The sequence below is a fragment of the Meleagris gallopavo genome, chromosome 10, assembly GCF_000146605.3.
Source record: "Meleagris gallopavo isolate NT-WF06-2002-E0010 breed Aviagen turkey brand Nicholas breeding stock chromosome 10, Turkey_5.1, whole genome shotgun sequence".
Lineage (NCBI taxonomy): Eukaryota > Metazoa > Chordata > Aves > Galliformes > Phasianidae > Meleagris > Meleagris gallopavo.
The window spans coordinates 10,931,372-10,945,044 of NC_015020.2; the positions used below are offsets into that span (position 1 = coordinate 10,931,372).

Sequence of the window (13,673 nt, forward strand, 5' to 3'; positions counted from 1 at the left end):
CCATAGTCTTGAGAATCACTGGGCCAGCCAGCCAGTGGAAGCGCTGGTGGCAATCGCTGCTTCTCTATCATTCTGCTTTTCAGCTTTATGCCTTGTAGGGCTTTTTGAGCTCCACACCTTACTTGTAGCTTAGGGAGAGCATGCTGTTGACATCAGCCAAACCGGAGTTTGTATTTTACATGCTGAAATTAAAACAAAAAGTTGATGTTTGACTTCAGTGGCGTAAAGGTTAAAAGCTGGAAAGTGCTGCTTTTCCATAATGGAAATCACTAAAGCTGGAGAGACATATGCCTTCTCTTACATACCCCTGAATCCTTTCCCACCCTCCTTCAGTGGCTGCAGTGGAGTCTTCTTTTGCCAGGAGAGCGGTGTAGAGTCACTTTTAATTACCTCCTTCCACTGCTTTTGATTTTGAGCCCAACTGATGGCGCCAGGGGCTGAACCGCAGGGAGATCTCCAAGCAAGTCCTGCGTGTGTCAGGCAGCCTTGCCAGGCAGATTCTATACAGCCCACTGCACTTCCTTGCGGTGTTTTGGTTATTACATTTTAATTTTTTTAGCCTGAGACAGGAGCTATGTTAAAATCTATTAGCTCTGTGAAGCGCTTACAGAGAAATTCCAGGTTATGGTCACCAACTTGTCTTCTGCACTTTGTACCCAATATAGATATCTATCTCACTTCAGCTATGTATATTCTGTGTGTACATGTGTGCAATTACAGATGTTTCATTGAACAGGTAAAATATCCCATACGTACATGGCATTATTTTAAGCCAATAAACATGCATAGTTCTTTGAGTCTTTTTCATAGCCCAGGATTGGATTTCTTTATTTTTACAGGAACAGGAATGGTTTAGCTGGAACGAAAACGTTCATTCCACTGCATCATTAGCTACAGGCAGTCTTCAGCTGAAGCCTTTCCCATTTTTCATGTTAAAGCTGTAATAGTTTGACTATTAATCAACATGTAGGATGAATTTCTGGGGCTGAAAGAGCTTGCCTGCATGCCTGTAATTTAAGCTGAACTTTTTTTTTTCCCTTATGAAAGGAAGGTAGCCAGAAAATAAATTATATTTTAAGGAGTTCACCTCTCTCTCACCCCTTTCTACAATTCCCCTTCTGATAAACACCCCAAAAGTTCTCCCTGGGCACATACAGAGAGTTAGCTGGAGTAGCAGATTCTCCAGTGTGTCATTTGATAACTCTAAGGCAATCTTCTGCTACAAGGTTAGCTGTTGATGTGTTGATTGCATCATACCTGATGCTCATTACTGAAGACTTAGCCCAGTGTGCTTTTAGCAATTCGAAAGTTAATTTTAGGGTCTCACATGAAGTTTTTCCTCCCCCCTCTCCATTGCAAGAAAGCTGTAACAAGCAACCTGCATGGTAATGGTAGCATCAGTATCTTTCATCAGCTGTTTAGCTGCCTTCTCAGCAGTCTGCTCTTCTCTCACAAGCAACGTGTGCTCTTACCAAATTGGATTAAGGCATAGGAAGGGTGACAGAAGGTGACAAATCAGCCTGTGGGACCAGCTTGTCGTACTGGCAGTGACAGTTTGCTTGGTCCTTTTGCCATTCAGATCACTCTTTCTAACAGCGTGGCCCTTCTCCTCCACATGAAGAAGAAGGTGAAGATTCACAGGACTGATATTCCAGTTTTGAGACAATAATGGGAAAAATCATTCCCGGAAGGGTAGAAATTGTTTTCTTACACCATTTCTCTCCTCTAGTCTCACCAGGTTCTCTAAATCACTTTTCACAGACCTGTGGAACATGCAGTCATTCTCCAGCCCTCCCTGAAGGAAGTGAATCAAAAAACAATCTCCATGCCCAGTGGGTTTTTAAGAGAGGTCTTTTCCAAAGGCCTCATTCATCTTTTCTCAGGCTCCGTGAGCAGCGGGAGCAGCTTTGGGATGATCAGTGTGTACCTGGGAGTTTTCTGAGACCACTAATCAAATATCCTCACTCTTTCCTCCCAGATAGACTCTCCTGCTTAATGGGAGTGCTGATGCAGAGCCTGTTCCAGCTCTGATATCGGGGAGCATGCTTTGGAACATGGACAAGGACCTTGTGAAGGAGGAAGGAAAAAGGCTATACAGTTCATATAAGATGCAGAACTATTTCAATTTAACTGTCTAGCACTCTTGAAAACTGCAGTGCTCTACCCCATAAATGCTGAAAAGCAGCTTCAGTGCAATTGCAGTAAAATCCTGTTGTTCTGGCCATTCAGTTTCATTTGACTATTAGTGAAGTAGTGCAGCATCTCTGGAAACAAGGGAGATATAAAATGTTATCTTTCACCAGATGGCATATAACCTCCTCCTTCAGTGATCTGGAGACGACAACACCTGTACTGTAAAAAGGATGTTTCCACTCTTGGACCTGCATTGCTCATAACAGAGGCAAACACGTTCAGCCTTTTTGTGGCCGTGTTACAGTAGTGCCTTAGAATTGTCTAATGCTTTCTTAAAGGTGCTTGGGATTTCTTTTATTACTGCTGGCTGATGAACCTCAGTCCAGCGCAGCAGCTGTCATTAGTCTGTCATTGTATAATTTGTATTTAATCCTGCTTCTGTTTTTCCAGTCCTTGACATTACCGTGTCCTGCAGGACACTTTTCTATTGTCCACTGTACTGACAGTACCTCAGTCTTGTGTTATGGGCAGAAACAACATTACCTGGCAAGTTCGTGCTGTTTTCTTCCAGATGGACTATCTGTTGGACACTTTGATTATGAAACCCTTTAAGGCTGCTAGTTCTTCCTGCCATGCTTCCATGTACCTATCTGTTACTTTATAACTACCATTCTTTTCATTAATACCCATCCTAACAAACTCAATGAGCAGTCTTCTAAGGGTATCACTTATAACTCTACTGAAACTAAGATCTGTAAAATTTCCAGAACGTCAGTTGACTGATTGAGTCTGACGTCTTGCTTGTTTATTTGTTTATTTTAGTATGCCTGTCTTTAAAAATATGTTCCAAAGCTTTGCAACCAGTACACTTAGACCAGCGGACCTGTATTTCCTTGCACTGTGGATTGTGTTTCACCTGGGACAGTTGGTAGAATAATACTGCAGCTTTTCTCCTTGAGAGACAAAATACATTGCTTTGAGAAACTCAATGGAAATCTTCTTGATATATAGCAATCTTTGGGGCTGCTGACTCAGATTTTCTCTTGCTCTGGTCTGGATGGAAAGAAACTGCTTATGGTAATGATGAGGAACTGAACGCAGTAATTCACACTCTTGTGACATAGCAGCATTTTTTCCTTTGATCTCATCGATAAGTTGCACCCTGAAATACAGCCTGTGGTTCCAGACCATGGGCTTTCCTTATTTGCTTCTTGCCCAGCCATGAACTGGTTTTCTCTGATTTTTGCTTTTCTATAGGAACTGATTGCGTTCCCGTTCTTCTTCCAGCACTTCCAAACATGCAATCATATTTCCTCAGGCTACTTTTTCCATTAGTGCATGTTTCATATAAGCCTTTGTTTTCTTCGATCACGGTTTACGAGTTCATATCCATGAAGGTTTTCTTGCCCATAACCATTACCTGTGCACGTATGCATGTTATCTGTGTGGGGGTTTAATGAAGCATGTGAGTTTATAGACATCTGTGAATTTAAAGTGTGCTAATTTATGCACAGGTTTAGTCTCTATTTCTAATAGTCTCTAGAATTAGAATTCTAATACTAGATTCTTTTAGATTTCTAAATACTAGATTCTTTTAGAATTCTAATTCTAGAGACTATTAGGCACAAATGAGAATTATTTAATTTGGAATATGTAATTATTAATTGAAAAGTCTGCACCTTATTGGATGCCTTGTCATCACCTCACATCTTAAAATGCGTAGTATCTAGAAAACTGTGTTGTTAACCTTTTCATGTGAAAAACCAGTACTTTTTCTGTGTTTGCATGGGTCTTTGTTTGCAGTGATTAATGGTCCACTAACAGTGTCCAATACAGTGCAGTGTACAAAGTGCCTTTGATGCCAGACATTCTACAGTACTGTGCAGAAACTAAAGCTAATAGTGGTAAGCCTGAGAGGACTGGAATGTTTTCAATTTACTTTTAAACAAATGACTTTATTGTGCCATTCTCACATGGGAGTAAATTCCACAGCCTTGGTGCCACATTAGACAAAACTTTTTTACCTGCTGATTTCTGTTTATACTGGGAGAAAAGAAATTAACCTTAGTTAGGAACAGGGGGGAAATAGGACGTAACTATTAAACTTGGTGGGAATTGTTCCAAGAGCTTCACTGAGAGCAGAGTTGGATGCAGTTGTACAGGATGTAGCTGCAGGATGATTTGTGGTGCAGAGAGGAGTTAAGGAATTCTGTATTCCTGGAAATCAAACTCAAGAAGAGCGCCTATAGGAAAAGCTTTAAAAATGGTTCTGCCTTTTCTGCAGCGTAAGGAAGCTCTTGTTGTAGTCTGATTAAATGCTGGTGGAGTTCAGGAGGAAGATGCCTAGTGACTTCAGCTGGAGATAAATGAGGCCAAATTCCTGAAGGTAACAATTCTCAAATAAATAATGAGCATCTGTGGGGAAATACAAATGACATCCCTTGAGCTATAGGAGCAAAAGTATCTCAGAGTGCATCACTTTGATGTGGCAAAGGTTTTCAGGAGGATAGGAATGAATGAGTCTTTAATGCTTACAGGATGGTATAGATCCATGGATTTGTAAAAAATATGCAGGTATTCCTTAAGTAAAGGAACACGAATCCCTTCAATGTTGCTCCAAGTGGGAAAGCCTCTGAAGCTAATATGTGCATCATAGTCTTCTAATAATACAGATTCCACTTCAGAAGGTCCTTTTTAATCAGTACCCAAGGGTACATTAATTACTAACAGAACTAGTAATACTAGATTCTTTTTTAAAAGGCTCACTCGGTCCTTTTGTACTAAACCTTTTTTTTTTCATTACTAGGCTTTAGTTTGGTGAATACTGTGGTTTTTATTGCTTTACAAATCCATAAGCAGTCAAGAAAAAATTTAAGTTTTGACTAATGTTTTTATTTTCACATTGGCCATCTACAATTCATTAGAATTTTATGTTCAGCCACTACCTGGAAATCCAAATGGAAAAAAAAAAGGTAAGAAAAAGGCAAGTTTAGGTGATACTTAGATGAATGCAACTGCACAACTTGGGCAAGTAGATGTACTCACTTGAAAGTGGCTCTTAAAGCTTTTGTTTTTCTCTGATGCTCCAAACCTCCTTCTGGTCTTTTCCAAAAATAATACATCTCTTTTGCTCGCCACTATGCCACAGCTTCCTGTAAAGCCTTTCTTCATTTACAAAATGAACAGTGTAAGTGGTGCACATTATTTTGCTGTATCCTTGGAACCCTGATGCCTTTACTGCCTCTGCTTGGACCTCAAAATGAGTTCCACCTTCCAGAGGAAGGCACTGCAAAAGTCTACAAGACTGTCACGAAGGATAGAGAAGAGGGCCTCGGAGCTATTTCCATTTTGGCTTGTAAAGCATGAAAATTCTGTCCTGTTTTTTTCTCCTCAGTGGTAGCTTTTGTCCTTTACTAAAATGATATGGTGTATGTTGACTGTGATTGAAAAGAAACCAGTGTGAGTGTAGGGGACAACAGCTTTCCCGTAGCCAAGTGCTGCTACAAATCAGACTGGGATCAGGAGCATCACTTGGCAGTGCTGAGAAGCCTGTGGGGCAAAGGCAGCACCACTTCCTCCCCAGGTAATGCTTGTGAGGAGGGGATGTCAGTGGGGCCAGGCTGTTCTAGCTTTCTAGACTGGGTAGAGTAAGGAGAAATCCTGCGCTTTTGTCTCAGGTTCCTCAAGTTATCTCTGACCCGCTTGCTTCCTGCCCATCTGGAAGCGCAGGCCTCTGGCTTGCAAAATGTCCTGGGAAAAGAGAGGAAGAGGAGGGAGTACACTGCTAGGGAAGCATCTGATCCCCTTTGTCTCCCAACTACCTGTGGACATGGGAATATATCTGTGCTTAAAGGCTGCTCCCTGGGGGGCCCCACTTTGGCAGCACACCGGTAGGGAGCACATGTGCTGAAGCCAGAGAGTGTCTCAAATGAATTGCTATTTGAGTCTCACCATGCAGGTTTTAATAACCCATGAGCCTTAATATGGCTGTAAGGCTATAAATTCAGGGATTTTACCTCAAAGTCTTTGTGTGTGTTTAAAAATAGCTCACCCATCCTCATTTTATCACTTCATATACTCTGACACAATTTTGGAACATGACTCCATTCCATCCAGCACAGGGGAATGCTATAATTAAGAATCAGTTTTGAAAGGCTGTTCCCTCCTCGCTTAAGGCAGAATAAGGCTGTATGTATTTTGCAGGAGATTATAAACAATTCATCAGCTAAAATTAGCAGTAAAAAGGGAGCCCCAGTTCTTTCCTGTGCTGTGGTTTGTACCACAAAGACTCAGTGTTTTTAAATCATGACAGAGCTCTCGAAAAACCTTGAAAGCGTATTGTGTGTGTGTCACTTTGGCTCCGTTTGGAATAGTCTCACCTCTAAGCCAGAAGGCCATGGGTTCGAGTTCCTCACCCGCCCTTGGATTTAGCTATCTCACAGTAAATTTATTGCAAAAAACATTTTAAAATAGAACCAGGGGGGAGAAGAATAAAACTTTGCGTCTGTAGCTGTATTGCAAGGTGTTCAGATGTGGGGGTGACATGATAAACCACTGCTTGGACTGCCCATCTTTGCTCAGCAGCCAGGAACCCTCTGAACAGGGAGAGGAGAGCCCTCGTGTTGTGGCAGCTTTTTTACCTCTTGACAAAAGAATTTCTAATCTATACGTGCGAGTGTGAGTGACTGCTCCATGTCTGAAGGAGGTCTGCCTTTTCATTGCGCTGCCACAGGGACAGGGTTCCTTGTGTGCGTGGTGCAGTGCAGGAGCCAAACAATCGGAGAAGTCAGGTGGTTCTACTGTACCTTTTGCTGCTGATCAGCGTGCTACAGGTCACTTCAAAGCTGATCTGCAGAAATAGACGGCTGAAGCGCTGGGTTAAGGTTGTTGTAGCACCAATAAATACAGGTGGTCTCAGTTGTACAGCTCAGCTCCATCCTGTGTCTGCTTGGCCCTTGGGGCAGGGTGCTGTCTCTGGTGCCCTGAAACTTCACCAAATAGAGAAAATCAAACTGATTTAAGGTTTAAACTTTACAGCTTATTGTTGTTTTTTGCCAACAAGAGTATGATCTTATGAAGTATTTGTTCAGAATCTCACTGGCTCTTAAATATAATTTGATTTTCTTTTAGGAAGAAAGAAAAAGAATCTTTCTTTCTATAGTTTTTCTTTCTTTCTACTAGTTTTATAGAATGCTAAGAAAGGTTTGGGCCTCTTTATACAAAATAGAAGCCACGCCAAAAAGCAGTACCTAATTTAATTTGATCTAGGGTTATAGGTAGCATAGTTGCTCACAACTCCGTTCTTTTCTTGAGAATAATTTTGCCCAGCAATGTTCAGTTTCTGTTCCTGTCGTATGAAACCCAAGTGCTCCTTTATGGGTGAATTTCTTTTTTTGAGCTGTATTTGTTACACTTCAGTAAAGCTCTCTGTGTTTTCAGATTCCTCTCCTGTTCTGCAGTTCTGCCACAGGAATGCTGCAGCTCAAATTTTCACTTTCAAAGTTAAAGGACTTCTTAAATGGGGAGTTTACATGGTGGGGATCGGTGGTGCCCTCCTGGGATAACAGCTTCTGCCAGGACTCATAGACCAGAGTGACTTTGCCTGACAGACTGCTTATGGCAAACCCATTCCTAAGACCTGAGTTATCAAACAATCTTCTGAGCAGAACTTTGGCCAAGGTACCTCTGGCTAACATCTAACTAACATCTGGGAAAGGTAGATCTATCCGCGTAAGATTCTGGTTCTTCTTGTAAGTTCACTTGCTCAATTAGATTAAATACTACCTGCTCTTGGTTATTATTTTTTTCAGATGGCCAATTAGTGTGGGTTCTACAGAGACTATGAAACTTGGGGTGAGAAACAGGGGATAATCCATCTTGTCATGGCAGGAATGTTGACCCATTTAGTCACATCTGGGATTCAGGTGGGGTGGTCTGTGCAAAGCCTGAGCTGGTAATAGTCTGTCAAAACGAGGGGTAATAGCTGGGCTAGCCAGCTAGCCTGGGAGGGAGGTGTCTACTTGACAGATTTCCCTACTAAGATTGTGGTCTATTCTGGGAGAAAAAGATTGAGAATCCTTCCCATAGAGTCTGGCTTAGTAGTATTGACTGAATGCAAGGCAACGGGGAAAGGAAATGGTGCTGCTCTGGAGCACAGTGATCCAACTGTGTGAAATCAGTGTGGGTGCTATTAAAATGCCATCTTCCTCTCCCTTCCCCTTTCCTTCCTCCCTCCCTCCCCCCTTTGCTGTCAGCCTGGCTGAGGAAAAGTCAAATAACGTACGACTGTGTTCCTTGGCATCACAACTGCAATTTCCCTTTAGGGGCTTCAAACTTGAGAATGAGAGGTTTTAAATCTTGCTGATTCGTGCTATTCCAGCAAGCATATGTGTGAGGAGAAAGAACAATACCAGCTCAAAACAGAAATCACAAGTGAGAAATCATTGCTGCTAACTCAGGTGTTGCAGAGGCCAGTTGGAAAAATCAGACGCTAAGAAAAGTAGGAAATAGCTTTGTTTAGAGCTGGGAAGGTTAATGAGAATGAATTAGAAAGCACTCTCTGTGTTTTCAGCCCCCAAGGATTTGAGCAAAGTTAGAGGAATTTATTTACTGATTATCCAGACTATACAACTGGCAATAAGATTAAGTGAGGAATTTTGGAACATGCTGACATTTCTTATTTGCATCATTTACTATGGAGATCATTTGTCGGTACTGCACTGGGTTTGTGGTGAAGCAGGGCTTAGTCTGGCCCAGGAGACAGCTCTGGTACTTCTCATGACTCGGGGAACATGGGGGTGAAAACAGTTCAACATCCTCTTTCGCCTCTCAGAGAGGAAACTCTCAGAGAGGAAACAATTTTGTCTAGGTGCTTATCAGTGGGGAGTTTCAGAATATTTTCCTAGACATCATCAATTATGGAAAAAAGTGCAGTTCTAGGGGACACATTGCATTAGATCAGATAAAAATGAAAGACGAGGCTGTAATTTATAGAGTCCCTGCATTGGATACTGTACAGAGCTCCTCCACTGCGAGGCCTCCCCCAAGTCCTTCCCTCCCAGGGTGCAAGGAGATACACATTCTGCCCTGCTCCTCTCTGTATGCAGATTCATTTAAACCAGCCTGGAAAGCTGGCAGAAATGAAGGGAGACCATGGAATAGGAACTTGGTACAAGATCTAGGAATAAAATTGTGGTTTTTATTCTTATTGTTCTCTCTTCTACCTCTAAAATGACCACATTTGTGAAAAGCACACAACTCTTCTATATACACAGGCACAAGAAGTCATAAACTATGTTTTAAATGCATAATTTTGGGCAAAATATTTTTCAAGTTTTGCCGTCACCAATGCACCATCCACACACTGCACACTTACTGTGCCTTTTTCTAACCCCATGAGGTAGTGCAGTCCTCCAGCCAAAGCTGATGCACTGTTGCTGGAACAAGGAAAGCTTTGTTAGTCACCCTGTGTTGCATGGATACTGCTAAGCAAAAGTCCTGAGTATCAATCATTTCTGCCAATGTTTGGAGAACAGTCGCTTAAGAACAGTTTCGGTAAGGAGGAAAATACAATGAAAATGAATGGCAAGGTGTTAATTTCAGTCTTCATGAGGACTCTTACTACTCTTCTGATCAGCGCTGTAAGTCCTATCTTCTCTGGTAGAAGCTGCAAGACTTCTGTTTGTTTCTGTTTTGGGTGGAACTACAAGCCATCACCAATAGCCCTAATCTTCGTATCTGGCTGATGCCTGCACCCATTGATTGCATCCTCCAACAGCAACCTCTCTTGATTCTGCTCTCTTTACAGATAATGCCCAGTGCTGCTTTAGGCTATTGTCTTTGGGGTTTGCTTCATGTGCCATGTTACAAAAGCACAGTTACATCTTCTGAGCTGATCATCACACTTGGAGTCTTTATCATGATTTTAGTTCCTGGGTAATTCACTGCCATTTGAGACTTCACAAAGCCCACTGACCTTCTTCTGCACTAAAATAATGGCAAATGCTACATCAATGATATCTCCCATCTATGTATTTCTTTTCTAATGTGCTCCCATAAATATGAGGCACTTCATCTGTTGTTATGACAAGGAAATTCTTTGACTGAAAAGTTTGCAAATTCCAAAGTAGTATTTGTTTTATAAACAAAGGTGCTGTTTTCCTTATGCCAGCCTCTTTCTGCTTTTGCTTGTCCAGCAGCCTGTTCTGAAAGGCATGAGGCAGCTGTTGGCCCGGACTCAAAACTTGAGTGCAAGGAGGGTTATGTAAAAGTTCTTTGTGTTAGCGATGTACATGGCAGCAAATGGTGAAATTGGAGCATGGATTCTTTGAGGGGAGATTGCTAGTCGTGGCGATGCTTTAGCTTTTTGTTTTTTATTTACTCGGTTTTTGTAAAGAACAAACAGTAGAGTAGAAGATATTGCTGTTGGTTTTTTTGTATTGTCAGAAACGCTCTTTCCTGTTGCAGCGTTGCCAGCTCGTAATTTCATGCTGCTTTGCACCCAGTGTCACCCAATGGATGGAAGGGCTGCAAGAGGTTGTCCAGCTCTTTTCCCTGCCTCGAAGCAGGATTTCTGCTCCTCTGTTTCCTCCAACCACTCTTAAAAATGTGCCACAAATTTCTGATATTGTAACAACTGAACTTGGACATATAATTCTTGTACTGATTTCATAATAGCAGGACATTGTTGACTAATATTCTGTTTATATTCCACTGCAGATGCAGTTCGCTTTCTGCGGAAGAGCTACTTAAGTGGCCATTCTCATGCTGTGTGTTTATAACTGATTTATTCCTAAGTCAAATATTTTCTATTCATAATGGGTTTCATTTAGATTTTAAACTGTTTCTCTAGATCATTGTGAATTCTCGTCCTGTCATCTAACATATTCACATTCTCTTGAGTTTCTTCTCATCTGTAAGTGTAATAAGCATAGGCTGTAACCCACCATCCTGAGCATTAAAGCATTAATAATTACATTAACTAATACATCCCATATGAAGTGCCCTTTATAAACTTTTCCAGTTTGACAGCGAGCCACTGACAGCTTTTCTATGGAAATGTGCACCCAATCCAGTAATTGCAAAGGGAGCACACTTCCTTTTATGAAAACGTCATTCGAGATGGTGTTAAAAGCTTTGCTGAAGTCAGAAATATGTGGCATCTGACTTTATACCTATAAGATCCAAATCTCTGCTCTAAAAGGAAATTGGACCGAGTTGACGTGATTACTTGACATCCTCGTTGGTTGTTCCTTGTCTCTTTTTGTTGAGTGCTTTGTTTCACAGTCTTAACCAGGAGTAGACCTGCCTTCATTCCCTGTCGCTTGTTTTTAAGTCTAGAAGAACTTCCTTCAGCTGCACTAAGCTGAAAAATGGCTGAAGTTTACAAAAACTACCCAAAGGCTTGCAAACTAGAAGACAAAAGTTACTCTGGATGTGTCAGAGTTCTGGTAATATATCATTCCTGTCAGTCTCATAGTTTCAAATCAGATTCTTGATTGAAGGAGGCAGGGAGAGAGCCTAGTGTAGATTTTGAACATTTGGGATCATTAAAGTTATGTAAATATCTGGGGACCGGTATGTGGATTCAGCAGGACATTTTAGCTCGTGGTCTGTGCTATACAATGTCTGCAACCACAAAGAAGAATCCAAGTAGACGATTGTTTCAGTTAATCCAGATAGTTAAATGCTTCTGAATCAAACTGAACTGGCGATCTTCTGCATGGGTGTGAAGTGAGACAGACCAGGTACAAGGGAAACGTGGATCGTAACCTGTGTGTAGAGCAGTGCGGGCTGCGAGTGAAAGCAGCGCTGCTGAAAGGGGCAGCCTGTGGGTGGCTCAGGAAAGGCAGCAGCGACTCACAGTCAGGAGATGCTGAAAGCATGCAGAGTGGCAGTTACCCTCTCTGAGGGGAAAGGACAGCTTCCAAGCTACCCAGGAAATGTTCTTTTTCTGCTGCTTGCTTTGTTGTACATACACAACAGCAATGTATTGTCATTTACTTGTGGTTCCTTCCAGTAAGAAAACCTCCCTGCGTGAAGCTGTCATGTGGCTTCAGAAGTCCTTTGGCAAAAGACACGCTGTGTACATCTGAGGGCATATTAGCTACATTGCATATACAGCATCAGACTGCACCGAAGGGAGAATATCAAGAATCAGTTGAAAAGACTTAAGAGAAAGCAGGGGGCTTTAGGACAGATGCAACTTTCTGAGTGGTGCTGCATTAAAGAAAAATCCTGCTTGGACAGGAGAAGATAAAAGCAGATTATGTGTTCAGCAGTTGTGAATTCAAACATAAATATGAACTGGAGGGAATAACTCGTTTTCAGGTGGTTGTTGTTATGAACTTGCATCTGTAAATGAAAGATATGAAAGTTGTTTTTAAATAATTGCTTCTCACAGCAGCCATGGATTCATTTTGTAGCACACGGAGTATTGCTTTGCTGCTGCTTTGGCTTTTACCCTTTCATCAGTCACCTTCCAGCCTGCTTCCCCTCAGTCATTTTTAATTGAATGCCTTTTTGATTACACAAAATTGGTTGATACACTGTTCTAATGAAAATGCTAGACAAATGCTCCTTCTTGGAACTGACATCAGGAATGTTATACAAGACATTCTTAAATATGCTGGCAGCTGCCCTGAATGTAATGAAATCATGGAAATTAGAAGTATTGCTCTCTGTGTGGCCAGCTCAGGACTGTTTTCAGTGTATTACCCTGCTTTACTGTGAATTTCAGAAGGAATTAATTCTCTTGGATATTTCTCGAGACACTCTTCAACACTCCTATAATTCCCCCAATCAGAAAAATTATCCTGTTGTTCTGAGGTACTGTTCCTTTTTTTGGATTGCATGTAATTACTCGTGCCTCCTTCCCTTTGCACCACATTAAATCTTTTCTCTTGCACCAAGGAGTTTACAGTCTCGAGAAGACTGATAACTTCTCTGGTCAAAATGCATCCGTAGGCTGAAATCCTTTTCCCACTGCAGCTAACAGTAAAATTCCCACAAACTTAAGGGGTTTGAATTTCACATGCAGTTTTCAGTTATCTCTTGTGTGACGCTTTAATTAATCCTAATACGTTTTTAGTACAGAAGAGTGGTTGTAATACAGTAGCAATGCTGTGTATTTGGTGTTTCACTGGCAGCCTGTCCTGCAAGGATCATAAGGCAGCTTATGAAAGGTGAGACCTTCTGCGGAGCTGAAGGAAGAGAGATTATTTTCATTCCTTCAAATACGGAGAACTTAGAAAGGAAGGACTGTCTCTTTACTCTCTGTGGCAATTTGTCCTATATGTAAATGAAAGCACCATCCTGGCTTCCACGTTACCTTCTTCTAGATATTTTTTCTCCTATTTCTTATATCTAGCTCTTTGTATTTTCATCTGATATTCAATTTCACTTTCCACAGGCAAATCTCATTTTCTTTGCTTGATTTTTAGCTCTTGTTCATTCCATAGTTTCTTTGCTGTAGGCTTCAAAAAGCTCCTAAAATGACTGTAGTTGTGTTGGTGCTGGCACCTAAAGCTTTGCCGTTGGGA

The 13,673-nt window shown here is 41.5% G+C and overlaps 1 protein-coding gene across 5 annotated transcripts in view; it reads left to right on the top strand.

Annotated features, from left to right (window-relative positions):
* Positions 1-13,673, top strand: part of LOC104912335 (dynamin-3-like) — a 64,252-nt gene that overhangs the window by 24,066 nt on the left and 26,513 nt on the right. The window lies entirely within an intron of this gene.